This window comes from Oncorhynchus mykiss, chromosome 11, assembly GCF_013265735.2.
Source record: "Oncorhynchus mykiss isolate Arlee chromosome 11, USDA_OmykA_1.1, whole genome shotgun sequence".
Classification (NCBI taxonomy): domain Eukaryota; kingdom Metazoa; phylum Chordata; class Actinopteri; order Salmoniformes; family Salmonidae; genus Oncorhynchus; species Oncorhynchus mykiss.
The window spans coordinates 8,791,228-8,799,539 of record NC_048575.1 but is presented as its reverse complement, the minus strand read 5'-3'; positions in this window follow the sequence as shown (position 1 = coordinate 8,799,539).

Here is an 8,312-nt window from a genome sequence, read left to right as displayed (position 1 = left end):
GGAGCTATAGAAGGACAGGCTCATTGGAATGGATGGAATGGAACCGTCTGTGGTTTCCATATGTTTGATGTGTTTGAGACCGTTCCTCTATTCCATTCCAGCCATTAATGAGCCCTTCCTCATATAGCTCCTCCCATCAGCCTCCACATGAGTATTCTTGTAATGTATTCTTGTTTTTTTTTCTTAATCTGATTGGGTGGGCCTTGCCAGGCTCTGTGTTCACCCATGCCTACATCCCTGCCTCCCAGTGGAAGACTAATTAGAAATGTTGTACAAACAGGACACAGTAACACAAGCCTATTCTGGGTGTAGGCTATACATACAGTCCAAAACACAAAAAAAGCAGACCACAACTGTAATGTTAAAGTAATATGCTAGCCTATACAATGCAAACAGTGGGACACAGGTAGCATACCTTTAGAGACAGAGTAACAATGGCCTCAAGTTCCACAGAATATATTCAACTTTTACCAGCAAACTAATGTGAAATATATATACAATATGTAACTCCTTTGGAATGATAGACAGGATATAGACTACACAGAACAGGACACCTGATAGACAGGATATAGGCTACACAGAACAGGTCACCTGATAGACAGGATATAGGCTACACAGAACAGGACACCTGATAGACAGGACACCTGATAGACAGGACACCTGATGGACAGGACACCTGATAGACAGGACACCTGATGGACAGGACAGGACACTTGATGGACAGGACAGGACATCTGATAGACAGGATATAGGCTACACAGAACAGGACACCTGATAGACAGGACACCTGATGGACAGGACAGGACACCTGATGGACAGGACAGGACACCTGATAGACAGGATATAGACTACACAGAACAGGACACCTGATAGACAGGATATAGGCTACACAGAACAGGACACTTGATAGACAGGATATAGACTACACAGGACAGGACACCTGATAGACAGGATATAGACTACACAGGACAGGACACCTGATAGACAGGATATAGACTACACAGGACAGGACACCTGATAGACAGGATATAGACTACACAGGACAGGACACCTGGCAGACTGGACAGGACACCTGGTAGACTGGACAGGACACCTGATAGACTGGACAGGACACCTGACAGACTGGACAGGACACCTGACAGACTGGACAGGACACCTGACAGACTGGACAGGACACCTGACAGACTGGACAGGACACCTGACAGACTGGACAGGACACCACTATACTGGAAATCAAAAAATAAAATAAAAAAGAAGCAGACAACAACTATATAAAGTATACTAAATACATATAGTAAACTATAGAAAGTTATACAAAATAATTTACTTACACATCTAAAACTGAATCCAGTCCTTCTAGAAAACATTTTCCTCCACCCGAGTCATAGTGATCTTGGTCCAGGTTGCTCCCAGCATCTGTCTGACTCACTAAGAAATTCCTTCAAAGGTTCTTTCTCGGTATACCTGGCTATTGTCCTCTTTTTACCCCCCTGTTAGGTAGTTAGCTTGGTTTTTCACTTTCTTTTTACATCTCTGATAAGCCATTTTTATGCTAAAGCAATGATAGAATCTGTTCAAAAAATACCCAACAAAAATATAAACGCAACATGCAACAATGTCAAAGATTTTGCTGAGTTACAGTTTAAAAAAGGAAATTAGTCTGCAATTACACATGGTCTGCGGTTGTGAGGCCGGTTGGACATACTGCCAAATTCTGTAAAACCACGTTGGAGGTGGCTTATGGTAGAGAAATTAACATGACATTCTCTGGCAACAGCTTTGATGGACATTCCTGCAGTCAGCATGCCAATTGCACTCTCCCTCAAAACTTGAGACACCTGTAGGTCTATGGCAGCTATCCTTTAGGTTCGCCAAGTAGGTCTATGACAGCTATCCTTTAGGTTCGCCAAGTAGGTCTATGGCAGCTATCCTTCAGGATCGCCAAGTTGGTCTATGGCAGTCTCACCCCCCTCCTTGCTGTGTTCATTTTTTTTTGTGTGACAAAACTGCACATTTTAGAGTGGCTTTTCATTGTCCTCGGCAAAAAGGTGAACCTCTGTAATGATCACGCTGTTTTAATCACCTTCTTGAAATGCCACACCTGTCATGAATGCGCCTCTGCCTAGTCATGTCAAATCCATAGATTAGGGCCTGATTGAATTGATTTCAATTGACTGATTTCCTTTATATGAACTGTAACTCAGTACAGCATTAAACATCCCAGAATGTTCCATTTTAAAGATTCCCAGGTACAGCCACGTGTCACTTTTAAAATGTCGGAAAACATGTAATAAATGCAGGATGTGATGCAAAAAAGGGAGAAGTAAATTGAAAACAAGATTAAAATAAAATACATACCAGCTCATGTGTGTTGTGAAAGAGGTATTCCGGTGTATATATTGAAACACACTTACATAACCAACAACAATGTACCACTGTTGGCTACGTGTGCAAAAAAACAGTTGCATCAGAGATGGAAAGAAATGTTGACTGTCATCTTCGGGTTTATTCGGCTTGTTTTATAACATTTTAAAACATTTCAATAGACCTACAGTTCTAAAGTTATTCATTCACAATAGAGGTGATTAATGCGTCTGGAGGTGATTCGAAAATGAGTCTGAATTCCAGATAGTTGTCTCAGTCTTCTGTGATTCAGTCGTCCTGCTTCTGTCCCATTCACAACCTTCAGTCACATTACCATGCCCGCTACTACAACCCGGGCCTCAAACCCAGACCCATCGACCCCGGCAACTTTAACCAATCATATGCCCCAGATGGAGGGGATTCCATACAGCCAGTCACTGGGGGCTCGGGGATTGGTCAGGACTGGCAGTAACAGAATAGCAGAGCAGATGATGGGATTGTCATACCTGTCCGACGCACCTTCCACAGAGACCTGCCAACACAGTCTCATACTGCAACAGGTATGTGGATACTCCGCTGTCTTTCTGTTTTCATCAGAATGCACATGTTGCAGTTAGTTCAATGTTGAAAATCTTTCTATTTTCTTGCATCCCATTTTCTCCTTCTTAAAGTGAATGTTATTTCCTCCCTCCAAACCCTTACATCCCAACTCCCTCTCCTACAGAACTTTTCTCCCTTCCTCCCGGCCCCCCCCTGCGAAGCCAAGTACACCATGGAGTATTGACTGCGGCGGGAGAGGAACAACATTGCTATGAGGAAGAGCCGACCCAAGGCCAGTTGGCACATACAGCTCACCCACCAAAGGGCTCTGCAGCTGCAAGAGGTGAACCACCGGCTGCAGATACTCCTAGGGAAAATCACCCAGCAATTGGACACATTGGACCAGCAATCAAACACATCTTGTCACAGAGTCACCTACGGCCCAGGGGTGCGAATGTAGCCAGGGAAGAGGGCTGTTGAGTGTGTTGGGGAGTGTACATTTTACATTTGAATAATTTAGCAGAAGCTTCTATCCAGAAGGATTTACAGCAGGAGTTTAGTGGTAGAGAATTAAAGCAACTATTTATTGTTTAGGGAAGTTCTGTATGAAAACATGTTCTTTTGTTGTTGGAAATTGTACATTCCTATACACTGAAACAGTCACATACAGTTGAAGTTGGAAGTTTACAAACACCTTAGCCAAATACATTTAAACTCAGGTTTTCACAATTCCTGACATTTAATCTTAGTAAAAATTCCCTGTCTTTGGTCAGTTAGGGTCACCACTTGATTTTAAGAATATGAAATGTCAGAATAATAGTAGAGAGAATTATTTCTTTCAGCTTTTATTTCTTTCATCATATTCCCATTGGGTCAGAAATGTACATACACTCAATTAGTATTTGGTAGCATTGCCTTTCAATTGTTTAACTTGGGTCAAACGTTTTGGTTATCCTTCCACAAGCTTCCAACAATAAGTTGTATGAATTCTTGCCCATTCCTCTTTGTCTCCTTGCTCGCACACGATTTTTCAGTTCTGCCCACAAATTTTCGAAGGGATTGAGGTCAGGTCTTTGTGCTGACCCCTCCAATACCTTTACTTTGTTGTCTTTAAGCCATTTTGCCACAACTTTGGAAGTATGCTTGGGGTCATTGTCCATTTGGAAGACCCATTTGCGACCAAGCTTTAACTTTCTGACTGATGTCTTGAGATGTTGCTTCAATATATCCACATCAATTTTCATCCTCATGATGCCATCTATTTTGTGTAGTGCACCAGTCCCTCCTGCAGCAAAGCACCCCCACACCATGATGCTGCCACCCTCGTGCTTCTCGGTTGGGATGGTGTTCTTCGGCTTGTAAGCCTCCCCCTTTTTCCTCCAAACATAACGATGGTCATTATGGCCAAACAGTTATATTTTTATTTCATCAGACCAGAGAATATTTCTCTAAAAAGTACGATCTTTGCCCCCATGTGCAGTTGCAAACCGTAATCTGTCTTTTTTTGTATGGTGGTTTTGGAGCAGTGGCTTCTTCCTTGCTGAATGGTCTTTCAGGTTATGTCGATATAGGACTTGTTTTACTGGGGATATAGATACTTTTGTACCTGTTTCCTCCAGCATCTTCACAAAGACCTTTGCTGTTGTTCTGGGAATGATTTGCACTTTTCGCACCAAAGTATGTTCATCTCTAAGAGCCAGAACACGTCGCCTTCCTGATTGGTATGACGGCTGCGTGGTCCCATGGTGTTTAAACGTGCGTACTATTGTTTGTACAGATGAATGTGGTAACTTCAGGCGTTTTGGAAATTACTCCCAAGGATGAACCAGACTTGTGGAGGTCCACAATTTTTTTTCTGAGGTCTTGGCTGATTTCTTTAGATTTTTCTCATGACGTCAAGCAAAGAGGCACTGTGTTTGAAGGTAGGCCTTGAAATACATCCACAGGTACACCTCCAATTGACTCAAATGATGTCAATTAGCCTATCAGAAGTTTCTAAAGCCATGACATAATTTTCTGGAATTTTCCAAGCTGTTTAAAGGCACACTTAGTGTATGCAAACCTCTGACCCACTGGAATTGTGATACAGTGAAATAATCTGTCTGTAAACAATTGCTGGAAAAATGACTTGTTATGCACAAAGTAGATGTCCTAACCGACTTGCCAAAACTATAGTTTGCTTACAAGACATTTGTGGAGCTGTTGAAAAATGAGTTTTAAGGACTCCAACCTATCTGTATGTAAACTTATGTCTTCAACTGTATCTTCTTCCATCTGGAAGTATTCCAAGTGTTGACATATCTAATCCTAAAGTCAACAAAGGTTGTGAATCACAGAACAAAACATTCCAAGATACAGTAGGATATTTTTGTGTTGTCTATGGTTAAATGTGACACAGATTTCAGTACACTATCTACCTACACTGTTTTCCTTTGGAAATGACATGGCACGAATGAATGACGAATCTGACTACCCAATACTTTATATGGTATCAAAAAGATTCCCTGAAATAAGCACCACTACTGTTGTCACCAATATTGTTCAAAGGAAAGAAATGACCAGTTCCATAAATACCACAATATTATTTAGTAGATATCTGGCAAAAGTTAAGTAATTGTGCAATTAAATTTATTTTAAATAAGTATTTTGATGGCTATTTCTCAACATTCTGTCTTATGATTTTATTTTTTATTTTTTTTACTAACACAACATTTACATACTGTGCATTCGTGAAGTATTCAGACCTTTTGACTTTTTTTCACATTTTGTTACATTACACCATATTCTAAAATTGATTAATTAGTTTCCCCCACCCACAACAATCTACACACAATACCCCGTAATGACAAAGCAAAAACAGGTTTGTAGAAATTTTTGCAAATGTATTAAATAATAAACATCACATTTACATTTACACGTTTGTATTAATGCCTGTATGTTTGTTTATTGTGTACATGTGTAACTATGTGTTGTTGTATGTGTCGAACTGCTTTGCTTTATCTTGGCCAGGTCGCAGTTGTAAATGAGAACTTGTTCTCAACTAGCCTACCTGGTTAAATAAAGGTGAAGTTAAAAAATAAAAAAAGTATGCAGATCCTTTACTCAGAAGGTTTTTTGACTCAGCAGGTTTTCATCAAAGATCTCTCTGTACTTTGATCTGTTCGTCTTCCCTTCTATCCTGACTAGTCTCCCAGTCCCAGCCATTGAAAAACATCCCCACAGCATGATGCTACCACCACCATGCTTCACCGTAGGGATGGTGCCAGGTTTCCTCCAGACATGACGTTTGGCCTTCAGGCTAAAGAGTTCAATCTTGGTTTAATCAGACCAGAGACTCTTGTTTCTCATGTCAATGAGGTAATTGAGGTAATATGTAGATGTACATGAGTTATTAAAGTGACAATGCATAGATAATAACAGAGAGTAGAGGCAGCATTCCAGAAGGGGGGGGGGGGGGGGATGCATATAGTCTGGGTAGCCAATTGATTAGCTGTTCAAGAGTCTTACGACTTGGGGGTAGAAGCTATTTAGGAGCCTCTTGGACCTAGACTTGGTGCTTCGGTACCGCTTGCTGTGCGGTAGCAGAGAGAACAGTCTATGACTAGGGTGACTGGAGTCTTAGACTATTTTTAGGGCCTTCCTCTGACACCGCCTGGGATAGAGGTCCTGGATGGCAGGAAGCTTGGCCCCAGTGATGTACTGGGCCGTACGCACTACCCTCTGTAGTGCCTTGCGTGTCGGAGGCCGAGCAGTTGCCATACCAGGCAGTGATGCAACCCGTCAGGATGCTCTCAATGGTGCAGCTGTAAAACCTTTTGAGGATCTGAGGAACCATGCCAAATCTTTTCAGTCTCCTGAGGGGGAACAGGTTTTGTTGTGCCCTCTTCACGACTGTCTTGGTGTGCTTGGACCATGTTAGTTTTTTGGTGATGTGGACACCAAGGAACTTGAAGCTCTCAACCTTCTCCACTACAGCCCCATCGATGAGAATGGGGGCGTGCTCGGCTCTCTTTTTCCTTTATTCCACAATCATCTCCTTTGTCTTGATCACGTTGAGGGAGCGGTTGTTGTCCTTGCACCACATGGTCAAGTCTCTGACCTCCTCCCTATAGGCTTTCTCATCATTGTCAGTGATCAGTGTTGTGTCATCAGCAAAGCTAATGATCGTGTTGGATATGTGCCTGGCCGTGCAGTCATGAGTGAACAGGGAGTACAGGAGGGGGCTGAGCACGCACCCCTGAGGCCCCCCCGTGTTGAGGATCAGTGTGGTGGATGTTTTGTTACCTACCCTTACCACCTGGGGTCTGCCTGTCAGGAAGTCCAGGATCCAGTTGCAGAGGGAGGTGTTTAGTCCCAGGGTCCTTAGCTTAGTGATGAGCTTTGAGGGCACTATGGTGTTGAACGCTGAGCTGTAGTCAATGAATAGCATTCTCACATAGATGTTCCTTTTGTCCAGGAGTGAAAGGGCAGTGTAGAGTGTAATAGAGATTGCATCATCTGTGGATCTGTTGGTGCGGCATGCAAATTGGAGTGGGTCTAGGGTTTCTGGGAAAACGGTGTTGATGTGAGCCATGACCAGCCTTCCAAAGCATTTCATGGCTACAGATGTGAGTGCTACGAGTCGGTAGTCATTTAGACAGGTTACCTTAGTGTTCTTGTGCACAGGGACTATGGTGGTCTGCTTGAAACATGTTGGTATTACAGACTCAGACAGGGAGAGGTTGAAAATGTCAGTGAAGACTCTTGCCAGTTGGTCAGCGCATGCTCGGAGTACACGTCTGGCCCTGCGGCCTTGTGAATGTTGACCTGTTTGAAAGTCTTATTCACATCGGCTGCAGAGGGCATGATCACACAGTCGTCCTGAACAGCTGATGCTCTCATGCATGTTTCAGTGTTACTTGCCTTGAAGCGAACATAGAATTTATTTAGCTCGTCTGGTAGGCTCGTGTAAATGGGCAGCTCTCGGCTGTGCTTCCCTTTGTAGTCTGTAATAGTTTGCAAGCCCTGCCACATCCGACGAGCGTCAGAGCTGGTGTAGTACAATTCGATCTTAGTCCTGTATTGACGCTTTGCCTGTTTGATGGTCGGAGGGCATAGTGGGATTTCTTAGCTTTCGGGTTAGAGTCCCGCTCCTTGAAAGCGTCAGCTCTTCCCTTTTAGTGTGAATGTTGCCTGTAATCCATGGCTTCTGGTTGGGGTATGTACGTACAGTCACCGTGGGGACGATGTCCTCGATGCACTTATTGATAAAGCCAGTGACTCCTCAATCCCTTTGGAAAAATCATGGAACATATTCCAGTCTGTGCTAGCAAAGCAGTCCTGTAGTTTAGCATCTGCTTCATCTGACCACTTTTTTTTATAGACCGAGTCACTGGTGCTTCCTGCTTTAATTTGTGCTTGTACACAGG